Raw genomic sequence first — 9,010 nt, 5'->3', positions numbered from 1 at the left:
GACACTGATGTATGACTTGTTGAAGAGCAGGGGCTGAGCCCATTCCCATTTCCATCATGTTTATCTGCTCTTAAACTTTCTCCTCAGTTGTCAAAAAAATTATGAAAGGTTGTCCAGGCTTTCAGAGTGTTGTGCTTTGGGGAACAAATAGGGAAAAAATTAGGAAAAATGAAAGGGAGAGGCCATGGAACTTTTTGGCTTATCGAACTGGTAGTCCTTCTGTGCTCCCTTCTTGTAGCTACTGAAAATCATATTTACAGTGTGGGACAGGAACCAGCCATTGTGATTTACTTTTCCAGGTGTGTAGATGGTTGATACTGAATGGCAGGTGGACTCTGGAATGTGGAAGTTATTCACTACTGCAAGTAAGTTTTGTCTGATAAGGGAAGAAAAACAATGCTGGAATTCATTGGATACCAAAGAGAGTTTTAGTCTTATTTCTGACTCAGTGTTCTGTTTGTAATGCCTGTGCTTTGCTGGATATTCAGTACTTACCCAAACTCTTCTCCCTTTGACTTAAACTGGAATGACTGCTTTACCACTTCTTCCAGTGTTGTTATATTACAGCTCATTTCTTTTGCTTGATGCAGTAAAAAGCTCCCTCTTACCTCTGTTATTTATTCAGACTCTCAGAGATGACATGATCAGAGTTACTTGATTCTCAAGTGTGATTGCTGGAGAGAATTAACAAAAGCAGAACTAACTGGAAGAAGCTACCTGCTCCCCTTGAGGCCATTGTTTAAAGAGGATTTCAACATACAGTACATTTGAATGAGATTGGTCTATACTAAGTAGTCAGGGAAGTGGGTGGCTTCTGGCCACTTGAAGATCCCCTGATTTATATCAGTCTGGCTTTACCTTGCTTCTAGACTGTGGCATTCAAAATGTCTCAAACATTGTTGAGCTTTATGGCGTTTGAAATATTTCAGCTGCTCATACTATTAACATTTAATTAGCCATCTGTTTGAAAAAGATAACTCCAATTGAATACTCGTAATTTTCAAACTACCGCTCAACTGGATAGCTGAAAAAAAAAAGAGATGTGGAAGTCCTCCTTTTTTGTAAAAGGAATAGACAATGTATCTTTTCTCATCATCTGGAAATAAATCTTTGTGCCAGGTAGAGGCTACTGCCTTCGAGGCATTGGACTTGTTTTACTGGAAAGTTAAAAAAAAATAATGAAGACACCTGGAGTCCTGGGAAATTATTAGTTGTTGAAAGAAAGCTTGGGATATTGGGAACCGGTAACTTCTTGTTAGGTGGGTTGGAGCAGAGCCCATGTGTATTCTGTGGAGGGACCAAGGAAGGCTGGAGGGATGGAAGGGTGAAAGCTGACAGCCCTACCAGTTCCTGTTGGGAAAGACCAAGCCGTAGGAAGAAGTCTGGGGAATCATTAGGTGTGGAATGGCTATATGGAGATATACTGGACATCCAGAACAATCCATTTCCTTGGCAGTGTTCATGAAATGTGAGGGCAACTTCTTATAAGGGTGTGTAGTGATAAGACAAGGGATGATTGCATTAAACTCTAAAAGGGTAGATTAAGATTAGATATCAGAAAGAACTTTCCTGTGAGAGTGGTGAGACACTGGCACAGGTTGCCCAGGGAAGTTGTGGCTGCCCCCTCCCTGGAAGTGTTCCAGGCCAGGTTGGATGGGGCTTGGTCTAGCAGGACGTGTCCCTGCCCATGGCAGGCTGTTGGGACTAGATGATGTTTACGTTCCCTTCCAACCCAAACCATTTTGCCGTCCTCCCCCTCCTCTCCCGAGGAAAGGCGGAGTTTGGGATGGCTGCGGCCTACAGCCCCCACAGCGCCCCGCGCCGCCGCCCGGATGCCGCGCATGCGCCCCGCACCGCCCCCCGCAGCAGCGTGTGTGGGGCCGCCGGCTGGGGCTCTGGTGCCGGTCCCTGCGGAGGGGACAGCGCGGTGCTGGCGGCGGGGACAAGCGCTGACAAGATCAGGTGAGTGTCGGCGGGGCAGCCGCGGCCCAGCCGGGGGTGGCGGGTAGCGCTGGGAGGAGCGTGGGAAGGGAAATGGGGTCCCGGCCACAGGCAGGAGGGCTCGGCGGGCCGCCCCTCGCCCTCCGGGGCTGTCAGCCCTGCTCCTTCCCGATTACGGCCGCGCAGCCTGTGAGGTGCCTCTAACCCTCCCCACGGCACCCATCCCTCCCCTGCACCCCTGGCTGCCCCCCTGGACAGGGAAGGGAACTAAACCCGCTGGGACGACCCTGCTACTGGGGTTGTATGTGGTGGGGCTGGGGGTGCGCGGCCGCGTCTCGGCTCTCCGGCCCCTTCCCGGGGCAGGTCGAAGCGGGGGCCAGGGAGGGAAGCACCCCCCGGCCGCTGGGCAGGCTCCCGCTCACCTGCTGCGCTGACGCAGGGTCTGGGCTCCAGCGAGTGACTCATGTTGTGCACAGCTTTTTCGTCAGGCTCGGCCGGGTTCCTCGGGCACGTTCTCCCTGTGGGCGTGCTCTGCCTGTTTTTCCCCCCTTTCCCCAGGCTTTGCCGTCTGTCTCTCCCCCCCACCCACCCACTGCTCCCCAGGTTGTGCCTCTCCCGTAACCTGTATTTTCTCCTCTCCGTGGCTCTCTGACTCTCAGGTGCTCTCCTTCATCCGGCTCTGCCATCCTCGTTTTCCCCTCCACGCCTGCATCTTTTCGGAGGTGCCCCAGAGGAGAGACCGTCTGCCTGCTGTCTGGCTCTGGGGAAGGAACAGTCACGAAACAGAGATGGAAATGTGGCAGTGGTCTCTAGGCACAGGGCATAAGTAGACAGACTGCAGGCCCTGTGATTGTCATCTGGAATAAACATTAGAAGGAAGTCGTGAGACAAATGTAAATCCTCGTACCTGGTGATGTAAATTCAAGGGAGTGAAGAACTGCCGTGACACAGATATAAATCTCTTTGCAGACGGTGGCTGTGGGCTCCAGGACAGCTGCTCTCTCTTCACAGAGCTGGTAAGGGTGAAAGAAGAAAGAAGAAAATTTTCTTCCCTGTGTCTTTCTTCCTTGCTAATGTTTTGAGGGATGTCTGAATTCAGGCAGGTACTTTGCTTCTAAACAAAAAGATTTCACTGTTGATATGTGGTTTTATTTTATGTGACGCCATAGCTTCATACTTAATGATGTATGGCTCTGCTGTGATATTTGAGGCCAGGGGCAGAGTGGTGGGAATAAGGCAGCAAAAGTGCCTTGCAGAGATCAAAGGATCCTTTAGTGCTAATAGATGGGAAAGAGAAAGAGTCTTCAGGAACTAAGAGCAGTAAATGTTCAGTATTGAGAGGCTGGATCTTGAAATCACCGTAGAAGGAGCTACCAGCCTAACAAGTGTGGGGCATTGCTGTGCAAAAAAGCAAAAGCTGAGATGTTGCTCAGAATAGAATCGCTTGTTGGAAAAAATGAATTCTAGAGTAGTTTTTCAGCTGCTACAGAGTCTGGAGCGGTGTGCTGGGAAGAAAGAGTTGCTGGAATGAAGATCTGTTTCATTATGTATTTCCAGATGCGCACACTGCGTGTGTGGATTTCCCTAGGGAGAAGCAAAGGTTGGATTCCTACCCTGGAGAATTCACAGAGTAGAAGGGCAGGAAGGGTGTGAGATGAGGCATGCGTGATAATGTAATTAAAGAGGTCAAGGTGGGGACTGGTAGATTAATATAAAGTTATGTTAATTCTGTATTTAACCAATTAAAATGACAGGTGCCACTTTTCTTGGTTCCTGTTTACAATAATGTTTTGATAATGTGTCTTAATAATGTTGGGGAGATACCATTCATAGCAGCTTCCAAAGAAGAACAACAAATGGAATCCATGAGGGACAGCAGAAAGGAATGGCATATCTTTTGGGGGAACTGCACTGGTGAGGGGATGATAGATTTAACATCACCTAGTGAGGTGAGAGAAGAAGTGGACACCTGCTCAGGACTGAAATGTTTCTCCAGTTTTGGGTCTGCTATTAATTTAAGTTTTTCTTTTTTGCTGTTGCTCACTTTTGGGCATGATGGTATCTTTTGCAAATATCAGTGTTCTAAAGGACATTGATGATCTTAAAAGATAAGAAATAATATTTAGCTGGTGTAGAGACACTGAAGGTTATTAGCTAAGGGATCTGCATGAAATGAGCTGCCAGTCACAACCCATTCTCAGTGAATCAGGTTGTGTGTTGCAAAATTGGTATTCAGGAGGCTTTAGCAAAAAAATCAGTGATTTCTCCCCATGTGATACCACATCTGAGGTTGTAACTGTTTTGGAAGTTATTAGGGTAATGTCAGTCTTCATGTGTGTTAATTGGACACCTCACCAAAACACAAGAAGGAAAGAAAACTTTAAAAACCACAAAAAACCAAACTAGCGAGTATTGGAACTTTATCATTCTTCTGACTAAATCAGTGGTGATCCTAGCTGGTGATCTGGATCATACTGGTGACCCTGGATTGTACCATAGCTCAAATGGATACAGCACAGAGATTTTGCAATTCTTAAGTAGGATGAGGTAGACAAACAGCTTCATTGTATATTCCCATTGTATAGGGAGTGCAGTGTGCCAAATGTCCCTCAAAAGATGGAGAGATGTTGTCACCTCAGGTTTTTTAATCCTCAGCAACACAAAGACTTCTTTAAATTTCTTTCTACACCACCTTTCTTAACATGGTTAAGATTTTAGATCCGAAAAGCTTATGCAGGGTAGGTATCTAAGAGCAGTGGGGAAAATCTTAGTTGTCTTACTGTTAATACCAGGGAGGGAAGAGAAGGATGCTGTTCTGTCACACTTACTTTGTCTCTGAGGAAGTCTCAGCTTCTTTTTTAACTGAAGAGCAACAAGTTATTCTGGTAATAGAGCAATTCTGTTTCTGATTTAGGAAAAAAAAAACCTGGAAGAAATTAAAATGTATTTGTTTTATGAGATAAGAAATAAGATTAGCATATTGATATTAGTATGACTACAAAAACAGTTGTCACTGCCCAGTCAGTGCAGTACTGCTTGGCTGGGAGGTACCTGATGATTCAGAGATAGAGAAAATGTCCATAATGCAGCAGCTGTTTTGTTCTGGAGAAGAAATCTTCCTGATCCCCAGAAACAGGAAATATCAGGAGTTTTGCCTTTTTTTTTTTTTGTTACAGATGTTAATGATCATTGTATATTTTCCCTTTTTTTCTCTAAGTTAACTGTGGCCATAAATTTCTGCAGGAGCCCAATGTAAGTAGTCATAACATGTGCTAGGTAAGAGCTTTGCAAACAGTCCTGAGAGGTGTTTTTGGTGTTACAAGCCTCTTCAGAAGGTTGAGTTCTGGAAAGACAGAGCCCCTAAGGAGAGAACTCTTGAGTGCTCTGAGATACACTTTCTTTATAAAGCTATTTTCCGAAGCCAAATTACATGGGATCTACTTAGGTTCCTACTAGGTGAATCTGACAGAGTTTTTTTGTGAATACTGGAGCAAGTAATATGACAGAGAGTGACCTGAATACAGCCTTTCATGTGCCTCACCAAGAGAATGGCAAATCCTGACAGCTAAAGCTAAAGCTTTGTAAATCCATTGGAAGTCGTATTAAGGAAGAGACAGTCTTCAGGCTGTTGTTCCTTTGTCACTGGGTCAGTAGGATAAGACCAGCTTGAGAGTCAAACCTGGGGTGAGCCTGCAGGGCTGTCTTTGTATGTGATGGAGAGAACCTTGGGTGGTACTGCTTGTCACTGCTCAGGGCAGGAGTGTCATATATAAGACACTATTAATATCTGTCTTTAAATAGTTGTCCACAGTGTCTTTCAGATGCTCTTTTATTGGTATAACCCTGCATCTCTAACAGAAATGTTTTCTTTAAAGCTTCTCTTAGCAAATGAAACTGGACAGTTGCCATTACCTTCCACAGACATTTTGTAAGTAGTTTGCAGACTGGCAGGTCTTCATGGACCAGAAGGTAAAAACTACTTCTGGAGAATTTTGAGGGAAATAAGCTTCTGTAGACATCTGCAGAAGTGTCCTGGTCCTGCAGCAAGTTTATTTGGGTGAAAGTATCCATTTATTGTGCAGAAATTAACTCTCACAGAAGAGATGTTTGGGGCCCCCTTAAGACATTTATCAGAAACCTTTGGATTGTATTTTCGCAGCAGTTTTTAATGTGGAATCTCCTTTAAACTAAGCCTTGAAGACAAGGGTGATTGCAGACCTGCCTTTTGACATGCATGGCATGGCTTTCTCCACTCTGTATTGAAAGCAAGGAGATTTTTTGCTGTGTAGTGAGAGTAGACACCTTGCTACTTTGTATCCTGGTCTTTTTTTTTTACCATCCTCATCCAATGCAAATTAAAAACCCAAACAACTGTTGTTCTCAACTACTGTAACCCCCCAGTATAAACTGAGATGAACACTGTATTCCCATCACATATCCTCTACTCACTCAACTAATGGGAGCATCAGGAAAGAGGAGACTACTTCTCTTTTGATACCAAGTATCTTGGCAAATGAGGATCTCCAAGGCAGTGCAGTTTGTGCTTCGCAGGTACTCAGCGTCTGCTGTGTAAGAACAGACACACTCTGCTTTCTAGGGTTCAAAGTGTGGTTGCTTGTGTTAACAACACAGGGAATCAGCAGAGCCATCAGTAAGTTTGCTTCTGGTTTGTTGTTTTGTTGGGTTTTTTCCCACGAGCCATATGTGGGAAGCCTTTGTTATCTCCAGATTTTAGGAGAAAGACCTTCAGCCTTTTCCTGCATGAAGGATCAGCTGTCTGCTTTGGAGCCAGATAAATAAAAAGCAGCTCTGGTCCGAATATGCATGTTGATATGTAGGGTATCTGCATTCTACCTAAGTGTTGTGTAGGGGTTGTTTTCAGACAGGCTGAGCTATTATTAGGAAGTCCAGCTGCAGTCTATTGGTCCAATATGTTAAGCAGTAGGAACCAGGGTTCTTCTTTTTCACATCCTTATTTTCAAAATGGAGATGAAATGGATATGCAACTGTGAGTTATTTGTTCTGCCCCTTTTGTATAAACTGGAAATGGCTCTGCAGCTGCAGTGGGGCATTACCAAAGGCAGATGTGCTGGACACTGATGGGTGCAGAGAGCAGGTCTGCTTTACCTTTTAGTTAGATATCTGCATGGAATACATTTCCAGTGTGACCAGGAGTCTACAAGGTGCTTTATGGCAGGAGATGCAGGTTTCCAGTTTATTTTTTGTTGTCTCTGTTATGTGTTGCTCTAACAGTGCCCTGGGGCAGCTTGAAGGAGGCGCTTTGCCCCAAAGCACTCCTGCTGACTGCAGTCAGCATGGGATCCCAGTTGCTGACTGGGCAGAACTGGAGGCCTAAGTTGATGCCTCTGCAATCAGTGACATGATGCTGTTGAGCAGTCTGCCATCCTGCCTGCCTGCCTGGCTCTGCAGGAAGCATCTTTGCTGCTTTCCAGGTCTCGTATCTCCCTTTCTGCATCTGCCACTGGCTTTTATCTCTGCACTTTCTCTGCTATGAGAAGGGGGTAGTTAAAAGTTCCTTAACTTTTCATTTGGAGTCATGTGGTAGAAAATGAGCATGAAGGATACCTCAACACCTCCCTTTCATATTTGTAGTGTGTTGCTCAAAGCAGTGTGGTCATGGTTTGTAAACCTCAAACAGGGAGTTCCTGGAACAGCCATGCCACAACACACACCTTAACCAAGAGTTGGTGTGTGTCAGTGTCTGCATGGGATTCTGCATCACTTAAAAAGCCACAGTGTCAGGGGTTCAAGGGGTAGAAATTACCTGCATCTTGTTCGGCCCTTGGTCAGGTGTGTGACTGTGCTTTGTTCACTTGCATAATTGTTTGTGAAGCTGGAGTTTTCTTCTGACTGTAAATGTGCACAGCAAATATTGACTCACAGGACTAATGGCATTTGCAGCTCCAGGATATGCCTTTGCTTGGCCTAAGAGAGAAAAAGAAGGGGGAAGGGAATGGAAGGGCTTCCTGCTTAGAGCTTCCCTGTGCATTTCACTGGGCAAGTCAGGATTTTAACTAGGAAGCCAAAGCTTTCTAGGTGAGTGAGGACAGAAATAAACTTCCTGTTCAATTCAGGATTTTTTTTTCTGAATTTTGATAGAGGAAGAGTAGGTCTAGATGTTAAATTGACTGCAATCCACTTTTAGAAAGCTGATTCTAAAAGCTGAGCTGGAGACGCTTCTAGAGCTACACCTAAGTGCGTGGCCTCTGAATGAGTACTGTGGCTTTGCAATCACTTTTCTCCCTTCCAAAACATTTTTTTTAAATGAAGAGAATAAAAAGCTGTGCAAATGAGCTGACAGTCCAGAGGGGCAGTGGGATTTACTGCATGCAGTGTTACTTCATGTTCAAATTAAGAGTCATGGAAAGCAGAGTTTTTCCCCATGCTAGCTTTCTGTTAGAGGACGTGTTGTATGTGCTGTTCATATGACAGTGGATGGAAATCATTCTAGAAAGAATTATTCTGCTTGTTCTGGTCCTTCACTGACAGCTTCTGCATAGTTACTAGTTGCAGTGTTTTCAGCATACAAAAACATTGCTTTGTAAAATATTTGTCTTCTGCACATTCTGTCTGCTAGAGGTATGTTGCTGGGTTTGGTGGATTTTTTTTTTTCCTTGACTAAAATCAGCCAGGGAAGAACACTCCTGGAAAAGGATTTCTTCCCCAAAATAAAGATCCTACTGAAAGGGTCCTGACAGCATCATTTCATGCACATCCAGGCACTACCACAGCAGACTGAAGTGGAGATCACATGGCTAAAGAGGCCAAGCAAGTAAAACACAGACAGCAGGAGGTTATTACCTGATGTTTGCAAAGAAGCCAGATAATTGAAATATCTCATGTCACAGCTGTTAGGAAGAGCAAGTGCATCCAGAGGAGGCTTGATATTGCCAAGGAGAAGCAAATTTGCAGGTCTCCTCTGCAAACATCAATTTCTAAAGGACACCCATGCTGGAAAATAAGCTAATTGGATATAATCTTGCACGATGTGTGTTTGCAACTCCAACAAAGGTGTTGCAGCTGGAGTGGCTGCACATGATGTTGACGA

General features: G+C 44.9%; 1 protein-coding gene across 6 annotated transcripts in view; it reads left to right on the top strand.

The window, feature by feature from the left end:
* Nucleotides 1–1,849: 1,849 nt before the first annotated feature.
* Nucleotides 1,850–9,010, top strand: part of SGSM3 (small G protein signaling modulator 3) — a 29,471-nt gene continuing 22,310 nt past the window's right edge. For 2 of the 6 annotated variants that reach the window (XM_030468522.1, XM_030468513.1), the window contains exons 1-2: nucleotides 1,850–1,962; nucleotides 2,601–2,957. The gene's annotated coding sequence lies outside the window, so the exon portion shown is untranslated. Of the gene's footprint in view, nucleotides 1,963–2,600; nucleotides 2,958–9,010 lie in introns of those variants that run through there. The other 4 variants (XM_030468529.1, XM_030468534.1, XM_030468546.1 and 1 more) reach the window with 4 other exon arrangements.

Source organism: Calypte anna, chromosome 1, assembly GCF_003957555.1.
Source record: "Calypte anna isolate BGI_N300 chromosome 1, bCalAnn1_v1.p, whole genome shotgun sequence".
NCBI lineage: Eukaryota > Metazoa > Chordata > Aves > Apodiformes > Trochilidae > Calypte > Calypte anna.
Note: the sequence above shows the minus strand (reverse complement) of the source record. Positions and strands in the feature narration are given on the sequence as shown.